Here is a 25,886-nt window from a genome sequence, read left to right as displayed (position 1 = left end):
CAGGGCAAGGGAGTCATTCTCCCTGGTCCAGTGGAGAATGTGGAAAGGCCAGGAGAAGAGGAACTACCTCTTGGCCTTGTCAACATTTGTGCATCTGGTATCCAAGCGTAGGGAGGCAGTACCCTGGTATTGACAGCTGTCAAACATCAAGAACGACAAGACAACCTCTAGGCCTTGTGAACATTTGTATATCTGGTATTGACTGAGTGTTGAAACATCAAGAGAAACAAGACAACGTCTTAGCTTTGTAAACATGTGTGCCTATGGTTACCAGAGGGAGGAAGGCAGTGCCTTGGTGTTGACTGGGAGTTGGACAAACCAAGAGAATTAGACGGTTTAAGTTACTAACCTGTAACACTTGTTCTCCAGCATGGGTCTGGCATGGATTCACATGCTCGTGAATAGTTCCTGTCATCAGGCTGGGAATCCTCAGCAAAAGAAAAACAGTTTAACTTTCACTTTAAAACTGTATTTCTCCTCCTCTAAGACATCTGGGTCATACAGCCCCATTCAATGACAGTCCTCTCCCTAAGCCCCACCTTTGGCAGCCATCTTCATGACCAAGGGGCCGGAGGGAGGGTTTGCATGTGAATCCATGCCAGACCCATGATGGAGAACAATAGTTGCAGGTAAGTAGCTTAAACCTTCTCCAGAATGGGGTCTGGCATGGATTCACATGCTCATGAATAACAAATACAGAGCATTACCACATTACACAACCACAGGAGGTGGCAAGGCTCAACAGAAGCAATTAACACTTACCCCTGGAACAGACTCACCTCAAGCAAACAGGTTGCGTTGCACTGCCTGGCCGACTATGGACTCCTCCCTGGAATCCCTGTCGAAGCAGTATAACTTTGTGAAGGTATGCGTGGACCCACATCTCAGCCCTGCAGATGTGAAGCAGGGGCACACCAGAAAGGAACGCCGTAATCGCAGCAATCGCTCTGGTGGAATGGGCTCTCGGACGGCCTGCTAGATAGGCTGGTTCTCCAGCCGATGATGGTGCATGATGCAGCCGGAGAGCCACCTTGAAATGGAAGCCATGGACAAGCCCTTCCCATGGTTCACAGGACAATTGAGAAGTCTTCCAAAAACTCTTTGTGCATGCGACATAGAACTTCAAGGCACGAGCAACATCCAGCGAATGCAGGGCCCTCTCAGCCAGCAAAGGTTTCGGAAAGAAAACAAGAAACACCAAAGGTTCTTTTAGGTGGAAATCCGACAGAACCTTCGGCATGGAGGGGTGTGTACACAGTACCACCGTCGATTTATGGAAAGTCAGATATGGTTGCTTTTAGGATAGGGCCTGGAACTCACCCACACGTCTGGCAGAGGTGATGGCCACAAGGAAAGCCGTTTTCCATGAGGGAAACTTGAGTGGGGCTTGATGCATAGGTTCAAAGGTGCCCCCATGAGCCCTGTCAGGACCACTTTCAGTTTCCATGCAGGGGCAGGAGCCTTCACCGGCAGCACAGATCGAAAAATCCCCTTGAGGAACTCCTTGATGAGAGGATGTCACGATCCATGCCCCTGACCCCCTCAGGTATAACAGTCCTCTGGCAGCAGTGTGGCTAAAGCCCTTCAACACTGGCCCCAAGGGCCTTAAAACTCCATCAGAAACATGCATGGAGTCAGTCCTGGCGCCTTTGACGCCAGGCTCATTATCAGGAATAAAGCAATACCAGTTTTGGACCTTAATCCAACATGGAGGCCTATTACACAGCTCAGTTCTTAGAACCAAGCCATGCGGTCTAGTCTTTTGGGTGTGGCTGGGCTTGGAACTACTTGGTCTGGAACTACTTTACCTGGGCTATTTAAACCACACCCAAACAGCAGAACACGCTTCGCGTTATTCTGCACTCCTGCAGCGTAACGCTCGCAGTGTCCAGCTCCTGCTCAACTGCTTCTCCGGCGGCCCGATCCTGAAGCCCTAGATCTGGTTTCCATTAATAACCTGTTAGAACAAGAACAGCATTAGCGAGAAAGAACACTTACCTGTGAAGTAACCGGTCTTGAATCCATCCTGCGCTTTATTTACCTCGCCCATCTTCGCCGCAACCTACAAAGGTAAAGAAACAAGGACAGCATTAATAACAATTCTTACCTGGGCAAGCAACAAGTCTTGGCAGCACCCTGTGCTTCTCTTACCTCGCCCATCTCCGGGTTTCACCGCAACCTGCAAGGGAGAAGGAACAAGGTCAGCATTAACAAAGCACTTACCTGGGCAAGCAGCGCTTCGATCGGTCATCCCTCCGCAACATCACCGCACCCTGTACAAAGAAGGGAAGAGAACACAGGTTAGCAATTAACACCAAAAAACAGCGGAGCGCTCTGCGCATCAATAACTCACCGTGGTCTTCGCCATCGGCGGAGCAACTCCGAGATCACAACCATCCCTGTGAAAACAAAAAGAGACATTGTTAGGGAACAGCGTAGTGGAGCAAGACGCTGAGAAGAAAGAAAACCGAGGGAAAGAAAGACAGAATAGACAGAAAAGACACTATAACTCACCTGGAAGACAGGAAGCAGAGTCGGAGTCAAAGCCGGTCTGGACCCGACATAAGGGCACACGGACCAGTGAAGCAACTAGGTTCATGGAACACCCGCACCAACCATGTGCCCCTGCACAGAGACGCAGGGCAGAGAGTTCAACGCACAAAAACCTAATGTGAGCAATAACCCCAAGGGAGGGGATTTGGACCAGAGGGAGGTGGAAGTCCACCCATCACAGAACCAGTGTCTTAACCCTCCATTCTCCTGTTATAGGCGCTACCCAATGTCTGGCACACAACCAAGCAGAGAGGGATCCGGGATAGCGCTTAGACTCCATCCAGTATCGTATGGCTCCCCCGTGGATACCAGGTGAGCGTAACAGATGATCTACCTGCGGATCTGGTGTAGCATGCGATGTCCGACATGTTTACCTTGACTGAAGCATGAGCCAGTCCCGCTTTTGCCAGGGACAGCAAGTACGGAAGAATGTCTGGAGCCGTGACCCTCAGAGGGGTAATCTTCTGCAACCGGCACTACGTAGCAAAACGCTTCCACTTATGGTCATAGCACTTTAGAGTTGACGACGCCTTGATTTTGGCAAGGACTTCCCTGCAGCTCGCTGGCAACTCATAAGCTCCAAACTCTAAGGCTGCAGAAGCCATGCTCTCAGGCTCAATGATCTTGGGTCATGATGAAGGATTGCACATCCCACTCTGGTGAGCAGATCCTGAAGTACCAGCAACTTGACTGGAGGCAACACTACTAGGCTGAGCATGTCCGGATAACAAATCTGCCTCGGCAGATCATGCCAGGGTGATGAGTATCATCTTGCATCGACACCGAGTGTGTTGATGACCCATAGCAGAAGAAGAAATGGGGGCAAGGCATACAGACACAGACCCTCCCACGGGAAGAACACATCCCCCAAGCTCCTCGGTTGGTGGAATCTGGTGGCAAACATCTGGCATTTGGAGTTTGCCGCCATGGCAAAAAGATTGATCAAGGTCTGCCCCATTTGACGAACAGGTGGTCCACCTGATCCTGATGAAGTTCCAACTCATGGCAGGATCGCAGCTCCCTGATGAGGAAGTCTGCAATGGTGTTCTTGACGCCTGCCAGGAGGAGGTGGATGAGGAACCTCCCCTGTCTGATGGCCCAGAGCCACAAGTCCTGAGCTTCCTTGGAGAGCATCGGGTATCGAGTGCCCCGTTGCTTCCTAATGTATAACATGGTGGTGGTGTCGTCCATGAAGATCCTCACCACCTTGCCCTTCAGAGATGCTAAGAAAGACTTGAGGGCCCAGACCACTGCCCGTAGCCCCAGGATGTTGATGTGCAGATCCTTCTCCTTCAGAAGCCACAGTCCTCTGGCGTGTAGACATCCGGTGTGAGCTCCCCAACCTTCCAGATAGGCCTCTGTGGTGATCCTCTCCTGGAATTGGGGGGTTTGAAATCATGTCCCCTGGGAGATGTGGGATTCCTCTCACCACTCAATCTTGTCTGCAAAACTCCCAGACACTTGTATCTAACGTGCGTCATACAAATTCCTGTAGGGGTCGCATCTGCAACATGCAGAGACGGATGAGGATACAGGATATCATGCCCAGCAACAACTTGATGGCCCTCACCATGGCCATCTTCGCCGACGACAGTAGTTGCACCTTCCCTTGAATGGCTGCTAGCCTCTCCTCAGAGGACGACACCAGGTAGGTAAGCCACCATGTTGAGCCTGGCACCAAGGAACAGTGTGTTCTGCAATGGTGTCAAGCAGGACTTTGCATAGTTTATGCAGAATCCCAGCTCTGTCAGAAGTCGGACAGTCTCCTTTGAGTGCTTGTCGGTCAGATCTCAAGAGTGGGGGCTTATCAGCCAATCGTCCAGGTATGCCCTGCGGATGCAGATGGGCCGTCACCGAGGCAAGGCAATTTGTAAACACTCTTGGGGCAGATTTTAAGCCAAAGGGTAAGGTCCTGATCTGGTAGTGCTGGCCTGGCACCACAAACAGTGGGAACATTCGATGGTTCCTATGGATGGGGACATAGAGGTACGCGTCCTCCAGGTCCAATAACGTCAAGAAATCCCCTTCCTCCAGTTGGCCGAGCATGTGCTGCAACATAACCATCCTGAATCATTTGGGACTTCAGGTACTTGTTCATTCAGCGCATGTCCAGGATGGGTCTCCACCCCCCCCCCCGTCTTCTTTCTTACCAGAAAGTATCTGGAAGACACTCCGGAGCCCCAGAGTCATTGGGGAATAAGCCCCATTGCCCCTTTCCATAACACGGCTCGCACTTTTTCCAGGAGCTGAGGGATGTGATAAAACGTCTGATGGGGGAACCGGTGGGCACCTGCTTCTGAAATCCAAAGTGTGTGCCTGGGCGAGAGCCTCCAGCACCCATCTGTCAGTGTTGATCCTCCTCCACTCGCTGACTAACCTCGTCAGCCGGCCTCCCACCGGGTTGCATGAGTGGGGGCCCTATGTCCTGGCCGGTTGAGGCTTGCTTGGGCACTAGCGCCCTGCGGCAACGCCGACGTCTGCTACCGTAGGCCTGGGAGCAACCTCAGTAGGCTTCCTGCGTGGAGGATCAGAGAGGCCGTCTCTATGATGTGAAGAATCCCTTGGATGAATCGCTTGATTTACCCTTGGACGAGCGAAAAGAAGACAGGTGATGCTGTTGAAGAGTGCCAAGGGAACGTGCCATCTCTGTATCAGTCTTTACGGCTTTAAGGGATTTGTCAACTGCCTTTACCTGAACAGGTTTTCTCAGTCGAACTGCATGTCCAGCACCTTCGCATGAACGTCCCAACAAAGTTTGTGACCTTCAACCATCCCTGCCGACGAAGACAGACACTGTTTCCCATCTGCCGGAAACCCATGTCGGTCGGTGATGCCCACTGCCCACGTAATGGCATGGTCTGATGCCACCTCCCCTTCCTGAAAGAGGGCGAGAGCTTCCATTTTCTTGTCATCAGGGAGGAATTCCAATTTGGGCCCAGCTTGCACCAATGCTCCAGATTGTATCGTGCCAAGATACCCAGAGCATTAGCCGCCTTGATCGTGGTTGTCATCCTGTAAATCACTCTTCCCCATGGCGTCCATCTTCTTCCCCTCATTGTCCGGGGGAACTGATGTTTAAGCTGGGTTGCCAAATGTTTCCTTACTGCAGCCGACGCTACTGAATCTGGCGACGGTTGTCATCTCAAGCACTTTGGTGCAGAGTTCGGCACCCTATATTTCTTTTCCAACCTGTCTCGCTTGGGTTCTTCATGGCCTTCTCCCAAATGTCGACCAGAAAGGGCATCGCCATGATAGTCTTCCTCTTCGACTCTCGTCGCTGATACAAGAATCCCTTTTTCCTGGTTTCCTTGGGCACTAGCTGGTACAGCTTAGAGGCCCTGGAGATCGAGTGGAATGATCCCACCTTGTCAGGTGGAGAGACTATGAGGAGCGTCCAGGTGCAGTGATTCATTGTCTGCCGGGACGAAATCCTCATCTTCATCGGTTTCCGTGGCCATCTCTGTACCAGCGTCTGTGTGCGTATTCGGGTCTTCTGGTGGAGTCGGGCACAATGTGGAGGTGTCGGATGGCGCTTTCTCTTTTTATGCAGATGCTGATCCGGGGCCTGCAGCACCATACGAGGGGGTGCTGGTGGCAACTCTGCTGGATCTCTATCACCAGGGTGTGGAGAGTCGACAAGATGTCCATGGATATGTCCCTTGGCTGCAAAGGGACCAATGGAGTGGTAGGCCCTGTGCCGCTGTCGTCCTTGTGGACCGTATGGAAGGACTCTTGGTCATCGTCATCCATGGATGAGATGTCCATCGTTTGAAAGCCAACCTTGGAGCGCTGTTTTGGGGCCTCCTCGCCGGCCCCCTTTTCCTCCCTGAGGAAATCTGAGCCAGTGCCCCCCTCCCCCCCTGGTCTGCTTGCAGCCTTTGCTGCCGCCTCGGCAGCCACGTTGCAGGGATTACCATTTGGGCCATAGGAGCTCCCCTACTTGGAACAGCACCTACAATTGCTGTGGTCGTCACAGCAGGTGTCAACAAAGTAGTCGACGAGGACTTTGGCTGCGCCGCTTGTGCCAGTTGAGCCTGCTTGGACTGCACAGCTGCCTTCTTTTCCTCTTGCCTAGGCTTTTCTGATTTCTCCCATAACTTGGCCAGGGTGGACGACTTCCTCTTTAAGGAGGAGCTCGATGGCAGGCTGACTACAGAGGTGGACGGCAATAGTGATTGTGGCCTATCCAACCTGGGACCCACATCAGCAGCAAACCTGGTGGAATCTGACTTGCGGTTCTAGGCCTTATTTTGGACCCCCCATGGATGGCGCAACCAGGACTTTGATCCCTTCCCAGAGGGAGACCTCTCTTCGGATGGGCCGCTGCTGGGCGAGGCATGACCCTGCTCGAAGCACAGGGCAGAGGCCTTGTACAAATTGAACAATGCTGCAAGCCTGCTATGCCCATCTTTCGTTGTCTTCTTCAGGAAGCCCTGGCATATCTCACACTCTGCCTCTTTGTAGCATGGGTGCAGGCAGTAAAGACATTGTAGATGTTTGTCCACCACAAAAACGTTCCATTGCCCGCATTTGGTGCAGGGCCTGAAGAGTGTCCTTCCCTCCTTTTTCTATTCCGCCATGGTCGGAGGGCACGTAGTAGGCCCAAGATGGCCTTCCAGAATCTTCGACTAGTCTTAGCCCTTGAGGGGCTCAAAACTTCACCAATAACATTTCCACCAAGAATTCGGAAAAAAAATTACAAATAGCTCGAAGAACAACTTGAGGACTCCCAACCCTGAAGCGTGCTGCAAAAATCTGAAGATGGCTGCCAGAGGCGAGGCTTAAGGATTGTCATTGGATAGGGGCAGTGTGACCCAGAGGACCGCGATTGGTTTAGAGGAGAAGTACAGTTTTAAAGTGAAAGTGAAACTGTTTTTTCTTTTACCAAGGATTCCCAGCCTGACGGGGAATATTCATGAGCATGTGAATCCATGCCAGACCCCATGCTGGAGAACTACCTATTATTTTTTCTGAACATTATGACAAAAGGGAAGAAGCGACTTGCTTCTGCTACTTGAAGAACCTGTTTGTTTTGAAACTGTGAACTTTACTTTTCCTCTTTTTGCTGCATCTGGAGCAGTGGAACGAACACTGGACTTTACTCAGAGGAGGAGAGTCATTCCTCTGCAGTTAGGCGTCCCAGTTTCCCCTTTGTATATTAGTTTAAGAGTAAGGGTCGGAAGAACAAGTTGCTTTCTTACCCGGTAACGTTCTTTTGATGGGATGTTCCTTCAACGTATTCCACATCTTTGACATTGATTACCACAACTGTGCTGCTTCGGAAAACATTTTCGGCGTAGGCGCCCTGCGTCAATGACGTCGATACGCTCCCTCGAGGACCTTCTCCGACGCTCGATGTCACTGGATGTTATATGTAGGACGAACGACGCCCATAGCCTCAGTTGTAGTTTTTTCCCCCAGAACGTGTGGCACCAATCTCCTGCCAATATTACTACAGAAAGCCCTGCTGAAACGGAAGTTGCAATCACATAAGAAATTCTGTAGAGGAGCAGGTAGGGAGGGTATGATGTGGAATACGTCGGAGGGACATCCCATCAAAAGAACGTTACCAGGTAAGAAAGTAACTTGTTCTTCGAGGGGATTGTGTCCTCCGAGGAATTCCACATCTTTGACAGACTCCCAAAGCAGTACCAACGTAAGGAGGTGGGAAAATAATTTAGAAATATTTTAGAATGCCCAATCAAATTGCAGAATAGAGGACTGCCTTACCAAAGGCCAAATCTTGCCCATGAATAGAGTCCAGAGAATAATGTTTCTCAAAAGTATGGACAGAGGCCCATGTGGCTGCTTTGCAAATATTGCGAATCGGAACACCCCTCTGTAGTGCACTGGAGGCAGCCATACCCCTAGTAGAATGGGCCCGTAAGCCTACAGAAGGGTCCTTCCCCGCCAACCGATATTCAGAGATCGTCAAAATGATCCATCTAGACAAGGTCTGCTTGGAAAAAGCCTGACCTATACGCCTTCCAGCGTAACCAATAAAGAGCCGATTGTCCACTCTGACCCAGGACATCCGTGAGAGATAGAAACTCAAAGCTCTCCTAGAGTCCAACCTATGGAGCCTCTCCACTTCCCTACCAGGATGTGGAGGAGGATAGAATGCTGGAAGAATTACCTTCTGGCTCAGTTGGAATTCCGACACAACCTTCGGAAGAAAGGAAGGCCATACCCTAAGGACAAGCCTGTCCTTATGGAACACAGTGAAGGGTGGTTTGGCGGAAAGTGCCTGCAACTCACTCACTCTGCGTGCGGAAGTAACCGCAACTAAAAATACAGTTTTAAAAGACAACAGTCTCAATGGACAAGAATGTAAGGGCTCAAACGGATCTCGCATTAGGAACTTTAAAAACAAATTCAAATCCCATCCCGGCACCTAGAAAGGCGACGGTGGAAATACACGAGTTACCCTTTTAGAAACTGGGATATCAAAGGGATTTTAAAATAAGAACATTCCTCACACGAGCGCTTAAATATGGACAGTGCCACCAGGTAACCCTTAATGGTACACACATTCAGGCCCTTGTGGGCTAAGCAAAGCAAAAAAAAAACAAAACCAAAGGAATGGAACATTGGAAAGGAACCACATTCTGTACCCGGCACCAGTCGCAGAACTTCCTCCAACGGCAACGATACAGGGATTTCATTGCAGGCCTTCTGGCCGAAAGCAACACCCCCATCACGTCTTCATGGAGGTCCCAATCCTTATATCTCAGCCTTTCAGATACCAAGCATGAAGGCTGAGAGACTTGACCTCTGGATGGAGAACTCAACCCCCTCCCGTGAGAGCAGATCGTCTCGGTAAGGAAGACGAGGTGGAGGGCAGATGGACATGTCTAGACGGTCCGGGTACCACGCTCTCCTGGCCCATGCCGGAGCAATGAGGATCATCCAGGAACCGAACCTCCGCAACACCTGCGGAATGACGGGGACTGGAGGGAACGCGTACAGCAGTGGGAAGGACCACTCCACGACGAACGCGTCCCCTAAGGCTCCTCTTGGAGGAAATTCCAGAATCTTTCGCACTTCCGGTTGACACTGGTGGCGAAGAAATCCACTTGTGGGCTTCCCCAAAGGTCGAAGATCTCCAAAAGAACTTCCTAAGCCAGCTTCCACTCATGAGAGACCGTGCTCTGCTTGCTCAGAGCGTCCGCTGCCGCGTTTTCGTCTCCAGCCAGATGAACTGCCGAGATCGAAATTGTATTGTCCGTCATAATCAGGAGAGTCTTCCCCCGCACAGATGGCAGAAAAGCCTTCACGACCAGCCTGACAGCCCGCAGCTCTAACAGATTGATGTGGAGTATGAACTCCGACGGAGACCAATGACCGCTGGCTGTCAGCTCGTTGGCATGAGCTCCCCAACCCGTGAGGATGCGTCCGCCATGATCGTCACCTCTGGCCACGGTTGCCAAAACGGAGCTCCTTTGAATAGATTTCCTTCGACGGCCCACCACAGAAGGTCCTGGGAGACCGAGGGTGGAATCTGAACGGGGTCCGACATCCTGCCAGAGAACTGCGACCACTGCATCTTGAGTGCCCACTGCAGAGATGTCATCCCCAGCCTGGACTCTGGCACCAGTAAAATGCAGGATGCCATGAGGCCAAGCAATCTCAAGAACTCGAACGCTGGGAGACTCTGGGCACGTTGAAATTTGTCCACCATCTGCAGAATGTGGTGAGCCCTCACTTGGGGAGGCGAACACTGCCCCAGGGATGTTTCTAGCACTGCCCCGATGTACTGGAGCCGCTGGGTAGGTGTCACATGAGACTTCTTTAAGTTGAGGGAGAGGCCCAGCTTCTGAAGGGAATGGCAGGTGACGTATAGATGATCCAGGACTTGCTCGGGAGAGCACGCCCTGATCAACCAATCGTCCAGGTAGGGGTAGACGCAAATCCCCACTTTCCTGAGATGCGCTGCCACCACCACCATCAGCTTGGTGAAGACCCTCGGGGCGGAGGTCAATCCGAACGGCAGGACACGAAACTGAAAATGTGAGTCGCCAGCGTCGAACCTCGGGTACTTCCTGTGCTTGGGATGAATCGGCACATGAAAGTAAGCATCCTTGAGGTCGAGAGACACCAACCAATCCTGAAGTTGAAGGGCCTGGAGGACTTGAGAAAGAGTAACCATCTTGAACTTGTCCGTCCTGAGGAGCTTGTTCAAACCACGCTAGTCCATGATGGGTCTCAATCCTATTTTTTTTTTTTTTCGGGATCATAAAATATGGGGAATACCATCCCTTGTTCCTCTCCGCTACAGGTACCAGTTCTATGGCACCTTTCTCTAGCAGGGATAGAATTTCCTGTGCAAGGAGCGGATCCTGACGCTTCAAAGAGAGCTTCCCTGTGGATTGTCGTGAGGCCTCTGCCGGAAAGGAAGACAGTAGCCATGGGCTATGATGTCCAGAACCCACACATCTGAAGTAATGGCACGCCATTCTACAAGATGCTGCGCCAGCCTTCCCCAACCGGTGAACCATGGGACATGGCCTCATGATTGAGCGGAAGTGGCTGCGGCAGTGCCCGAGGGCAAGGAGGCAACTGCCCGAGCGGCTTTGGCACCTTGAGTACCTTGCTTTCCACCTCTTGTACTCCTACGGTGGCCCCTTTGACTGGCAGCTCCCCTCGATCTACCAAAGGAAGAGTAGTATCGAAAGGAACCTCCCCTCCATTGCTGTCCCCTAGGCCAAAAAGGCAGAGGTTGACGCACTGCGGTGCTCAAGGACTTCGCTGCAGCTTTGGAGGTCTGCAACTTCTCAAGGCTCTCGTCAGCTTTGCTGCCAAAAAGATGGACACCATCAAAAGGATGTTGAGAAGCCAGGACTGTACATCAGGAGCAAACCCCGACTTCCGCAACCACGCAAACCTGCGCATCACGGTGCTCGCCGCCATTGACCGGCTGACACAGTCTGCCACGTCCAGACCCGACTGAACGGTTTCACACATGGCATCCTTGCCATCCTGAACGAGGGTAAGAAAACCATCCCGTTCCTCCCCTTCGGGAATATGTTCAGCCGCCAACGACGCACAATTCCACAGAGTATGCATGAATCTTGCAAGGGCACAAACGGAGTTGGCTGCCTTTAAAGCCATACCCCCAGAAGAAAATACCTTCTTCGCCCAACCATCAAAGCGTTTGTCGTCCCTATTAGGAGGGATTGTAGGGTACGCCGCCTGCTTCGCTGGGGCCATAGCCGTCTGCACCACCAAACTCTCCGGAGTAGGGTGCGTGGACAAGTAGCAGGGGTCACCACTGGCTGGGCGGTATTTTTTCGGCAACGACTTATTCACTGCCGGAAGACTCTCCGGGGCAGTCCAAGCCGCCACCATCCTTCTCTGTAAGGCCATATGAAATGGCACCACCGGGTCAGTGGGTGGACCTTGGTCCAAGATATCTGTCAGGTCATCCTGCAGAAAATCCACAGGTGGAGCGGACCACCCCAGATACTCAGTCACCCTCGACATGAGGCGCCTGTACGAGGAGTCAGCATGTGTACCAGGCTCAGGCCTGCCAAACTCAACCTCTGGGGAGGTATCAAGACCACTTGAATCATGTAAAGATTGACGAAGGTCTTCCAACTGGCTATGACCAGACAACAGGTCATCAGGAACCTCAGGAGGCACAACCCCCTCTTCATCAGACCCTTCCTGTACCTCTGAAATGTACTCCAAGGTTGGAACAAGTGCACCCTGGGAGGAGTAACAGAGTATGGGTCAAATACAGGCCGCACAGACTTGCTGAGCGCTTTTTTCTCAGAGCTTCCACAGCTCTCCGGGGCACCTCTGGCAAATTTTCCTGAACAGGCGTCGAGGGCGCAGATCGGAGTGTCGTCGACGTCGACCGAGGTGCCGACGAGTTTGATAACGGCTTCAAGGCCGGAGCCCCGAGCGTGTCCTTCTACGACCTCGGCACCGATGGCGTCAACCACTTCCTCGGAGCCGGAGCCTCGAGCAAGTCCCTCAACAGACATGGCGCCGACAATGTCGATGCCTTCTTTGAAGGCCTCACATGCTCCAACGATCTCGACGGTGTCGAGGACCGGGCACGGTGGCGATCATCCTTGTCCGATCAGGACCTCGAAGGTTCCCAATGACCGCGCCGACCGCCCAACCCCAAAGGCGTGCGAGCGATGGCTCTAGCGCGTTCCCTGCCAGCTTCACTCGAAGGTGCGGATGTAACGGTGCCCTGCGATTCGAAAATCGCCATCATCGGTCAGCGGAATTCATCCCATTCAGCTGGCGACGGGTGTTTCGTGGGACAAGCCACCCGCCGTCTGGCGGAGTCCTCTGACAAGGACGGGGAAGGCGACGTGACGGCGCTTCCCGGGAAGCCCTTGAAAGGCAGAGGAATGGCGGGACCCACTCCTGGAACGAGACCCCCTGGACTTACGCCGACGCGGAGAGTCGCCCCTCGAATCATCGGTCGAAAGTCCAGCAGATTTCGACTTACAGGGTTTGGAAACCCTACCTACCGAAAGCTTCTTCTTCGGCTCCCGCAAAGCCTTCAACGTCAAAGATTGGCATTTGTTGCAGTCATCGGTGGCGTGGCTCTCGCCGAGGCACCAGAGGCAGACGTCGTGCTGGTCCGTAAGTGACATCTTGGAACCGTAGTCCTGACACTTCTTGAAGCCTGACTTCGGGGTAGCAGAAGACAAAGACATCTTTCTCGTACAGCAATAGAAGAACCGATTCACAAGAGAGAACTGAGGCGCGCCGAGATTTCGAAGCGAACACTTTCGCGGAAAAAACGGAACTGAGGCTACGGGCGTTGTGCGTTCCATATGACATCCGGTGATGTCGACCGTCAGAGGAGGTCCTCGAGGGAGCGGGACGCCTACGCTGAAAAAGTATTCCGAAGCAGCACAGCTGTGGTAATCACTGTCAAAGATGTGGAATACAATGGAGGACACAATCCACTCAAAATAGGTGTTTTGACACAGGACAATGGACTACTGTTTTGATGGACGTTCTGGCAGTTTCCGTAGTTTTCTTTGAGAGAGGGAAACCCCTCTTAGATTTAGGGAAAGGTAGGATTTTCATTTTCTGGTTAATAAAAAGGCAATCCATCATTAAAATGCACCACTGTGTCCACGTCTTGCTTCTGACTCCTTACAGAACACTCATCGTAGGGAGAATCTGTTGCTGGAATACAATGCTTCCAAAATGTTAAGTCCCACGCTAAGCTATCAGCATTTGGTAAGTTGCACTCTGGCAACATTGCATCCAGAGAGATCACTGCAGGTGCCGCTAACTTTATGAAATTATTCCTTTGAATATTTGGTGAATGCGACAGTATAAAACACTTGCCACCATTGTCAAGTAAAGAGAAGTCATTCCCCCTAAAGGGAAAGCATTCCTTTTATGTGTTGGAGTTTGGGCCTGCGCAGGGATGGTTTTAGGCTACTTCAAATGGAGTGGGGGGTGCACTGGCATTGCCCTGCAAGACCCCACAAGGGCTTTTGGAGAGGTTTAACAATGTTCTGTCCTACTGGGTTTGTGGGGAGAGTATAGAACCCAAGATCAGTTAGCGGTGCAGCACTGCGATTCTCCCTTGCCATGCAACTGGGATCAAAATAGGGTGACATGGGGATCCTCCAATACCACATAAACCCAACAGCTGCTGGCATGGGTGGCATATGGCCCCCTCAAACATCACCGTGATTGTGCCTGGAGCCAGACAAGGGACTTAATCACAGTACATATGGAGATGTGGTATACCCACAGAAGCAGGCATGCCCACCAACAAAAACACACGGAACAAACATGTGCACCTACCATAAGTGCAGTATACTAAGCACAACACTGCACAGTAAGTAGAACCGCAGAGTGAACAAACAAGTGTGAATTTAGTGTATAGACACACAGGATGTACATTTGTGAGGTGAACGTATGTCCATGCACGTATTGATAGGGAGCATACGTGGGGGTACATTAAGCTGAGATTCTCTGTACCTACTATAGTGGTGATTCGGAACAGCATATAAGCATATTAATAGAAGATAACTTAATAGGCAAAACAACAAACTGTTAATTTTAAACGAATAACATGCAGTCCAAATGTACCAATTCCCTAATTCACACACCACAAATGTAACCGTAACTCACGCTAAACACATTTGTCTTGTGAAGTATTAGTGAAGGTTACATTTTGAGCGTGTTGTACTGTCCTTTGATTATGCAATTAGTACATTTGGACTGGACTAAGCCTTGTTACCTTAAAATTGGCATTCTCAACATTTTAATACTTTACATTGTGGTATGTAACAAAAGAAATACTGCTTCACAATTAGCTTCCAAATCTAACTAAGAAATTCAAAGCAATTTGAATTAATCCTGCTTTTAAGATAAGCCTCAAACATTTTTATTTACTCAATCCAACTTTTAAATAGTCCTACAAGGCTTACATTTTAATAATTGCAGCTTTTAAAAGTATCCTGAAAAAGTTTTAAATCATTACACTTTTTAAAACCTATCCATTTAAAAATGTTTTAATGACAAATCCAATATTTTTTTTAAACAAATAATATACCAAAAGAACACCTTTGACAATATTTTCCATCATTTCGAATCCCTAAAAACGAATTTGTAACTTTGCAAAAATACCATTTATTGTTTAAATGATTCATTAATAAACTAATGTTTTTATTTTCAAAAACCTGTACTATGCTTTGGACCTCTTAGCTGAAAATGAGAACTGCTAAAGAAAATATTTCGAACTCCTTCCAATATTTGCAACATGAAAACTAAAACACTAGTTGAACTAATTTACACTTTTAAAATATTAACCAAAGATTTAGGGGTGAATTCCCAAAAACAGACTGATAACTCTGACCTACTGGTTAACTTTGTACTCTGTAATTTATGTGAATTGACCTTTAGAATTTGCAAAATTGCAAAAAAGACATTCCAACTTTTTTTCGCTATTCAATTTCAAGTAATCCAACAACTGTTGTGTTAAAAAAACATGACCTTGAAAAACATTGCAGAAAGATTTGGAACTGTATTTCTAGCAATGTCAATCCTGCTACTTAATGGTGGGGTTATGTATTCCTGAATTAACCAATTATTTACACAATGTCCAAATAGCTCGCACATACAACATTCGGATGACGAACAATATATTTTCTCATAAGATTTGATAGCTAGAAGTGAAAGCACCCAAAAATAAATGTCAAATTAACCTCACTAATAAAGTACACAACTTGTGTACAGGTCTAACGCATCTTGCTTAATTCAAAATGGGAGAGAAGAGTTATTTGAGGAAGTCAAAGTCAACATCAGAATATAATAGAACATCCCAGAGTAATAAGCCTGTTCCCTGGTATCTCTCAGCTCTTAAAACAAACAGCAGTAGGTGTTTGTCAATAGTTAACTATTACTTTACCATATGTAAAATGTTTTAGAAGGGAAGACAAAGTGGGAGAGGATGGGTGAGAAAAATGTGTATGAAAGAAATTAAAGCCAGAAGAAAGAAGTGGGAAACAACATATCAAATCCCAATATTGAAAAAAGAGAAAACAAATTGCGGTCTTCCTCATAAACCCAGGAGAAGAATGATCTTAGATCTGACATCAGCATTATCCAAAGGGCTCTACTACTCTGCAGGAACATAGACCATTCATACAGTATAATTTGAAGGACGTAGAAAGCAAGAAATGGAGCAAATTCCCCTTCCCAAAGATGCAATTCAATCCCTTGGTCACAATCCTAAAAAACCTAATAGTCTGCTAAGGCGAAAGTGCATCCTTAGATCATTCTGGTAGGCTAAAGCGACCAGAAAATGAATGCATAGCAAGTTAAAGCTAGAGAAGTGAATTACTTAAATAAAAATTCAATAGAGCCAGTACGGCCAACAGGATTTCCCACTAGTGCAGGCTCTCCATATACTGCTTCCAACTTGGGCTTCTTCTGGGCCTAATAAGTTTAAATAATTAGTGAACTATTAATACAATATAGTCCTTTAGTCCTGTACTCAAAAAGCAGGAGTTTGCTCAGAGGAACAGAACTCCCCAAAAAAATACCACAACCACTCATTTAGAGTCTCAAGTTTCCCATTGGCAAAACGTATTAGAAATCCAAGTCGAGTTTGCTCATCTGCATATCAAAGACTGATAAATACTTAAAGGACAAACCATGATCTAATGGCAGCTTGGTTTAAGGAGTTGCTATGCAACTTGTGGCTGAGGCAGACAGTGGCATGTGTACCGCATTTCAATATGGACAGTTGGAAGAAGATAGTGCCATGTAGACTGCATGTCGGATGTCTTGAGGAAAGATGGCATATGCCAAAACTCCACAAAGTTTGATTTTTTGTTTTCCATGTCTCTCCTTTTTATTTGTTGCACGCTCGGTTTCTAGATCCCAGCCATGTGCAGAGGAGACAGTGAGAGGTGTTCTATGATTAAAGGCATCACAAGGAAACTTACTAGGGTCTCTAGATCTTCAAGGGTGCCGTAACAATCACAAAAGTAAACATTTCCTGAAGACCTTGAATACCCAAACATGGCGTCTAAAGCGATACAAATATCTTTGCATCTATAATGAGGCCGGTCTCAAGCTGTTCTTGCAGCATATTTCACCAGCATAAACTCACCCCCCCTGCCCAATGCCAGGTCTTCTGTGCTACATCACGTCCATATGAATTAATTCCTTTGCTTGTGCTATTTGATGACCTATGTGCTATACTTGCATTTTATACTTCCTGGATGTACTAATCTTGGGGCACTTGGGGTGTTCTTACAGCCGCCACTTGTGTTTTTACTATATTAAATCTCTGTCCAACCCAAACACAATCAAGCAAAGACAACAAAGCACACATGGACGGTTTTAAAAAAAAGGAGAATCATAGGTCCAAAACACCAGGGTACTGTGTGGCATACAGAAAAGCAGAAAATGAGTTATCTGTAGAAAAAGTTTCACATGAAAGCGCTTCCACACGCACTAAGGCATGTACCTTCTAAAGGAGACATCACATGAATTCCAAGCTGACATCTAGGGCACTTGGAAGATAAGTGATGCAAAGGTACGATATTCATTCATCGCCCATTTATTTCAGTGGAGCTTTTTACCAAAAATCTTTTGCCGAAAACATTTCGAAACATATGGGGGCTTAGTAAGGGCATATAAGGGGTAGTGGGGGTGGGAGGATAGGGAATACATGAAAGGGCTGGGAGGCTTGGGGGGAACCCGCTCCCCAATAATAAAAAATAATAATTCAATGAGTTTTTCTGACAAATTCATTTTGGCAAAAAAGTCAGCGGAAAAAAGAATGGTGATGAATGAAAATCGACCGATGCAAAACACACACATCCTCACAGCATGGCTAATAGCTGAGGGCCAGTGCTCATGGCAAGTGTGCAAGCACATACCAAATGGAGATGCTAGACCCAGAGACCTTTGTGAGATGTAATCAAAGGCCCCCAAAGTGAAGGGCCATGTGAAAAAAGCCTAGGTGTCATTACCAAAGGAAAAGCAGCATTTTAATTCACAAAGGTGGTGGACTGTGTCACGTTAGACCCACTTTTCAGCAGGAAAACAAACAGCAGATAATTAAAAATGTGTTTCATTAATGACTGAAAGAAAGAGCCCTGTACTTTCAGCAAAAAAGCAAAGTGGACCCTGAAAAAACACTATTTCATGGAATCAAGGCTGATGTTAGCAAATGCAATATAGGAGTCCATTTCAGCCATGGACAAATGGTGGGGTTCTGGGCAAACTTCACAAAGAACTCCGCCATTGCAAGCCTGGCATTTACATCCCCCCAGCTGTTTACAACTGCATTAAAGTGTGGCTGCTAAGAGGTGTTGAAAACAGACTTTCCCTGGACTTGGTGTCTTTAAAAAGCAGTTCTGAGCAGGCCAAATGGTGCATCCCAGGTATTTACAACTTCAAGCAACCAACTTCAAAGAGACTTATAAAACACTGGCCGAGAGAGACACATGGCTTGGAGGAAGGGAAGCTCATATTTGCACATATGAAGATTTCCTTGTTTAAAAAGACTATTATAACTTCAGCCTTTTTCTCAGCAACCATAGGTTGTACACATTCTTGATGGTCATGTCATTTTTTATGTAATTTCCAGGTGATGTTGGTGATATAAAATTCATCCACCTATGACTCCGGGGACTGTAATGGCCATCTAAAATCGGTTTCTGGCTCATCTGAAACTGTACCAAATTTGAGAGTTGGTGAACGGGTAGAGGGTAAAATTAGGAATATGGATAATAAATTACATGTTCCTAACTGCTATACTTTTTGTAAAAACGGAGGAAAATGGTCCAGACCTGGCTGTTTTATTAAATTCCCCCTGGTAAGCTGAATCAGAGAATATATACAGTATGGCATTTACTAGTAAATCACCAAGTTTCTGATACATAACTAGTTTTTGCCAAACATTTGGTATGAGAAAAAAACAGCAATTATAAATGGGAATTGCCATATGTCTGCCCCAGACTCCTAAACCAATCCTTAGAGATGGGCTGCAGTTGGGAAGAGTGAGAAGGGTAACTGGCAAATCCTATTTGTGAGAACTGTTGCAGGGTAACCCCCAAGATTGTAAACTTGATGGTGTCATCACTGCTATATAACGTGGAATGCACTATGAGGAAGGGGGAAGAGCTGTTGAAACTTAACCATCCGACAGCTGCAATGATTCGGTAAAGGAGATTGCTGAGATTGCATCTGGGTGGAGCTTCCCATTTCTAGGAAGGCCTAAAAGCTGGCTGGGTCCTATGGTGGACTGCTGGGGGCCGTCCATGAGAGTGGTGTGACCAGACCCCTGCCCTATCCTGCAAGAGGGACCTGAAATGCAGCTGGATTTCCTGAACCTTAAACAGAGGCTTTCTATGTAAGTAGAACTGAGCCCTGGGAAACCAAAAGGTGGGGGAGTCTGCTTGCCTTAAATCCTTTCCCTTTATAGTGGGTGGGGCAAAACGGTGTAGATTCTTAGCCCAATTAATAAAAAAATTAATTTAATTATTTCCCCTTGGCAGAACACCACACGGTGAATTTTGGTAAAATTCAAAATTAACAAAAGCTCATTCCCGGTGTGCGCTGAAAACTATACATTGTAATTTAATTGGGCGATCCTATTTGTCCTGTTGACCCCCACTTCTTTAGGAAGTGGGGTGTCTTTGACAATGTATTGCTCTCCCCAAAGTGCACGGAAACTCATAAATCACCAATGCTATTATAGAGCCAATACTTTGAACGCAGAAAGACGCAATAACTCGCAACCACACACTCTTAGAAGATAATCAGCACTTATACGGCTATTTATTCAAAGTTTAAAAGCAACCAGTAACAACATAGAAATAACTCATAGAAGTAACATAGACATAAATCACAGAAGAAGCAAAGAATTCAAAAGGAAATACATCACCGTGAGCGTAACTGGATTCCTCATCTCGTCCAGAAGTGGCTGGAAAACTCCAGGAACAGCCAGGCCGAGAGCACCACAGCTCACAGGAATGCCAGACCTAAGCGTCCTCCTCTGGCTGAAGTCTCACCTGACCACCCCCGGGGCCCCGCATATATGCACACTCCGAAAAGGGGTGGCGATTCTCGAACCTTCTGGAAATGGCACTTGCGCATTGATGAGCAGCCGTTGGTTGCCAGCTGGGTCAATCGACAGCCACCCTCAAGGAGCAGAGTGCCTCCCTCCTCTAAAAAACACGATCATAACAAACCATAACAAAGTTAGCTTTCCCAGCAGAAAATGTCCTTGACCGCATACCAGGTTTGGAAAGCATGTTTTCCTCAGCACCGTAAATCTAACACTCAGCAAAATGTGTGCAGCTTTTCACTGCGGCGTGAAGTAAATATCCATCATGGCTCCGAGCGCTCCCAGAATGCACTGCGCAGCAGCGCCATTTTAGTTCAAGCATAACAGACACTAAACAAAAAATCCATTAACTGCCAGCTTATCCAGCACAGGACTTTAAGTGGAGGCTGGTCTGTAATCCAAAAATCTTTAAATCATCCCATTTTTTCTGTCCGACTTCCCCAACACAAACCAATGTATGGGGGGTCTGAAAGATCCACTGCTAAATCATCCTGTGCTTATTTTGAGCAAAGGTGCGGGTGAAATCATAATTATCCTGTGTATTGGTACAAATCTGTAACCTAACTGGTAGCCTTTTAAGCATGCAGGAAATTGAAATTGTACAGCATTGCAAATGTAAAGAGAATTTATGCATGGACCAGTGTTGATGATCATCTCATTTGAAATTTATAGAAAGAAAAGTATTGTCATTTGTGTTTTTTCTATCCCATTGGTGTGATTAACTTGTGTAACAAGAAGTTAATTGTGAGCCACAAAGAAGGTGGTGTGTGTAGTTTAGTGTGATTTCTATGACCTATAATTAAAATGAATACAAATATATTTAACCGGCCTGGTTCTTGGCTCACTGTGGTCACAGGGGGGCGGGGGGAAGGTTTGTGTGACTCCATATGAGTTTTCAGTAAGGCCAGTGCAAAAAAACATAAGTATTGCAGGGCTCCTTGATAGGGTGTGGGAAGGAATTCCCCCGGTTAAGGGTAGTCTCAGTATAACGTGACAACTTCACACAATACTCCAGGTCCTAGACAAGATATGGTGACATGAAATGAACCCAATTGAAGGGCCAATATCAAATACTAGAACCATCATAATTGGTTAAGAAGAAACTCTACCTTCAGATAGATCCTGAAGCAGGAATAGCAGTGCTGCAATATGAAGTGGCATCCAGGTCCAAGTCAGAAAGATGCAAAATCCCAACACTCACTCATTGTAGAGAAATACACAGTACTCACTGTTCATGCACTCAGTGACACGAACAAGATCCTAGATATAAATGGTATGTCTTTTTATAGTGGGCGAAACACCACTGTAGTGGTTGAGGAGCGATGTGCTCCTGCCAGGCGTATCCACACCTTGGTCTACAACTAAACATAAAAAAGGCAGCAGAGGAGTTGGAGGGGCCAAGGGGCAGAAAAGGTAAATTCCCCCACAAAGATGTGTACAGGTAAGAAAGGGAATAAGGAATACAAGCTGTAATTTGTGAGAGTTTGCATGACTATAGATTTGGTGCGAAAGATCAAAGAATAGTACTGATCACAAAAGTGCAAATGCTCCCCAGTGAAATAAGCGTATCTGATGTGATCATTTTCTAGTACTTGCTAGAAAGTACTGGGAGCGAGTGGCTGCATGATGAGCTTGGGGTTTGCTCCAGCATAACCTGTAGGCGCGTTTACCCACTGGGTGTTACCATAACCGGGCAGGTGCTAGAGAGACATGTAGGATTGCCCTGGTGACTGACGAGAACTGATATAGCGCAGAGTAGGCTGTGCACAACGTGAAGGAGGTGGACACAGGGGAAGACAATCTGGTTTGTGGGCTATTTCTTAGAGTGCCATAAGCTTGCACGGCCAAGTAATAATGCAATATTCTGATAACATTGTCTAAAAGTGCAGTCACTGAACAACGCAGAGTTTCTGTTCAGGGGTCTGTGTACAGGAGAACAGGATGCCCAAGTTTCCTACCATGTCACAATCTCGTAAGGAGAAAAGGGCTTTACAGCAGTCGCAAAGCGACACAAAACAGTCAAATAAGATAATACATTTAAATGGTGCCTTGTCGATCAAAATGGCCGCAATAAATGTAAACCTGCAAATGTAGGCATCCATTTCAGCAGCTTAGCACACAGCCCTGCAAATTGCTAACAAGTATGTTTTTAGTTGCGGCCCGAACAAGAGGCTAATACTTGACTAGTTCTACTTGTGTCTGGTGTCCTATCCCTCAGCAGACTGGAACCACCCACAACCCTGCAGATTCTCTGACGAAGAGCTGTGCGCCCAACAACTCTAACTTAGCCCATTCGTTTCCCATTCTGTGTTTGCCCTGATGCCACCTATAGACTCAAGGAGGTAACTGCCGCACAGTAAGGGAGTTTCAAGAGTGGTACAGAAAGATGAAACACGCAAAAGCCTACAACTGTCTTCTCAACAGCAATTGAACTCCAAAAGGGAACTGGCAGGGCAAGCAGGGCTGCTGGGAGCGGAGGCCGTTAGAATTCTACAACCAGAAGCCCTCATGAAGAGGTTCCTGGCTTATTTTGGGGATATGTAGTGGAGAGACCATGGGGGTCAGCTGCTTCCGCAAGCTATGGGCTGATGGACTGGGGGTCATGTGAGGAAGATTCCCTGTTTGCCACACTTGCCCCTGCTAGTGGGCAGGCGACCACCACATTTATAACCAGGATGCTATTAATCTGTAGAGAAGGAGCCAAGTACCCCAACCTCAATTGACCCACCCCTTTTACCCGTATGCTGGAAACCAGAGTATGTGACGTATCCAGAACAGCTGAATTGACAAAGAGCAGAATATGCACTCAGTCCAGTGCCAGTGAAAGGGCCATGACCTAAGAGAATCTGGGAGCCAAGGTATCCATTGAGAAAACCTTATCTGCATACAAAGAAATATGATGGCCATCTGAACGAGATCCCTGAAGAAGCAGAACCAATAAACGGCAAGGATGAATGGTAGTATTACTAGCCATTGCCAAGTATATGTTATATGGAGCTGAAGATGAAATACATCAAAAGATACAGTGATCAGAGAATGTGGATATTCTATAAGGCATCAAGAAAGCAATAAGGATAAGTGACATCTTGGGCTCAAGGTGAAGAAACTTATGCCATAGAAACAGATGAAGTTATTAAATCATTTTACAAATGTACAGATGCAGAAGAAACGCAAGCAGCAAAGTAATCGTAAAGCTAGCTCTAAGCTTATAGTAAAATTGACTGCGGCAAGCGCCAGCGTATACATACATAGGAATGAGAGATTTATGGATGTTTCCACTAAATGTATTAAAGCAGGCTGGACATTAGCAAAAAGGCCTCCGTTCATTGTGTCACAGTTAAAAAACCAGACATCCAGTTGACTATCCAGTTCACTTGGAAGCAGAGAGAGGATGGTTTAAGAGCCATCTATCTGAGTAAACTTAGTTTCGGTAATATCGTACGACCTTTGCCACTCAGCTGAAAGAACATGAAGCTCCCTGTAGATAGTGGTTAGTGTAATGCCAAAGAAGTGTCTTGCAAGACCAGGTGTGACGGGTCCCTTAATTTCAAATAGAATCCCCTCCCACGTCTACACAAAGTGGATCGATCGGAAGGTTGAAGAGGCGATAAAAAAGGCGCACGATCCAGAGAGTCAGAAGAGGAAAAGATGATGTCGGTGAGTAAAAAACTGAGTGAGTTGACAAAAGCATGGGTGAGGAGTGAAGAAAAAAAGAGTAATGGAGGAAGGCGCGATAAAATATAACATGAAAGTAAGTGTATAATATATGTGGGGAATGAGATATTGACTCAAGTGTGGACGAGCAACCGTTAGAGAGGCCACGATAAGAGAATACGCACTGGCCTGCGTTTTTTATGATGTAACAGAAGAAGTTTGAACCCAAAGTTCCATAGCGGAATATTAGGAGACGATCCCGGTTAAAGACGGGACCAGAGGGGTAACTTAAACTCCAGTCGGAGTATTTTTAGAGGGCTAATGATTATTAAGAAGAGAATTATAGGAAATCTATGTAACCGGTTGAGTTTGTTTGTTTGATGTGGATTTTGTGTATGGTGATGTCATAAGTGGAAAATATTATTTGTTTGATTAGAACTGAACCTGATTGTTATTTTTAGTAAGATTAAATAAAAAATGGTGGTTAGCGGGATTGGAGCTTGCGACGATTAGTGCTCGCCCATATTATATTATTTTTATGAAACGTACCTTTTAAATCTGTGATTAAAAATAAACAAATGTTATATGAAGTTAAGAGTAGACGATTCAAAAATGGAGGATATTACGCCTCTTGTGCATCTCTGTAAGCAGTTACCGAAACATGAAACTAAGCTTAAACAATATAGTGCGGAATGGGTTAAGGGAACCGCAGATAAAATGTTTATGCCGTGGCCACAAGGAGGTTCGCTATTGAAGGCAGTTTTGCAGCATATGACAACATATCTGCATGCAGCATACACAGGAAAGAAGCTAGAAAAGCGATTAGCTAGTTTAGAGCATTGGAAGATGTATCAACAAGAGAAGGATGAAGACCCTCCTCTAGATTGGATACTTAATATATGAGCCATCTGCAACAGGGTATAGTAACCCAGCATATGAGTCACCTGTGCAAAGGAGTGACGAAAGCACAGAGAAAAATACTGAGAAAGTTGTAATCGTTGAGGTCCCAAGGGACAAAGAGATGCGATAAGGAAAGGAGTGATCGAGCAAGTACATCTGTAGATATAGGAAGAGAGATAAAAGGATGGAAAGGAGAAAGAGACAAGGCTGATGAGATAGCGTTTTTACAGAATGAATGGATGGGTGTTCAGATTTTATTAAAACCAGATAGTAAGAGCATTGAGGCTGTAAGACAATGGGAAGATCAAGACAAACAAGAAAAAAGATAAGGAAAGAGAGGAACGATTGAAAGATGAAGGAGCAAAAAGAAAGGATATGCAGAGACGAGAGCAGTTGTACTAAGAAGGACAGTCGAGAAAACAAGAGCAGAAGAGCAAAGAAAACGCGATAATAGAGCGATTTATGAACAGGAAAGGTTAGAACAGAAAAGAATAGAAGCAGAGGAACAGAAGATAAGGGATACAAGAATACAAAGGTGAAAGAATGAGGAAATACGCAGGGCAAATGAGAGAAGGGATATGAGGAAAAAAAAGAGGACGACAGAGTAACAGAAGAAGCGAGGAAACAAAGACAATTTGATGATGAAATAGAAAGAAAAAGAAGGCAGAGAGCACACAATCTCGATCGCCTGGAAAAGGAGATAAGAGATCATGAGCCAGAAGTAGCATGGGATGATATAAAGGAATTTTTTTTCAAGAATACGAGTCATGCAAACCATGATACATGTACACAGCCCAACATCAAGACATATTTGAGTGAGATTGAGCTCCCTAGACTTTCACAAGAGGACAATTGTGGCCTTGTACAGGAAATAACCAAGGAAGAGATTGCAGAAGCGATTAAGTCACTGGCAGCTGGTAAAACCCCAGGCCCAGATGGCCTAAACTCTGACTTGTACAAGACATATGCTGCAATACTATCCCCGGTACTGACTCACGTAAGGGACGAATCCTTGAGCTCCGGCTCCCTTCCAGATTCAATCACAGATGCAGTCATAACAGTCTTACTGAAGCCTAGACGCCCACGCCCATGAGCGGTTGTCGTATTGCCCTCTGTCTCTAATAAACACAGACGCAAAGATATATGCAAAAGTACTCGATAATAGATTACTCCCTAAAATGACCACTCTAATACACCC

At 46.9% G+C, this 25,886-nt stretch overlaps 1 protein-coding gene across 2 annotated transcripts in view; it reads right to left on the bottom strand.

Annotated features, from left to right (window-relative positions):
• The window catches only part of SKAP1 (src kinase associated phosphoprotein 1), a 2,196,308-nt gene that overhangs the window by 1,184,153 nt on the left and 986,269 nt on the right, over positions 1-25,886 (bottom strand). The window lies entirely within an intron of this gene.

The sequence above is a fragment of the Ambystoma mexicanum genome, chromosome 13 (genome assembly GCF_040938575.1).
Source record: "Ambystoma mexicanum isolate Mex_15411 chromosome 13, UKY_AmexF1_1, whole genome shotgun sequence".
In the NCBI taxonomy this organism is placed as follows: Eukaryota; Metazoa; Chordata; class Amphibia; order Caudata; family Ambystomatidae; genus Ambystoma; species Ambystoma mexicanum.
The sequence above is the reverse complement of the archived record's forward strand: the minus strand, read 5'-3'. Positions and strand labels throughout refer to the sequence as shown.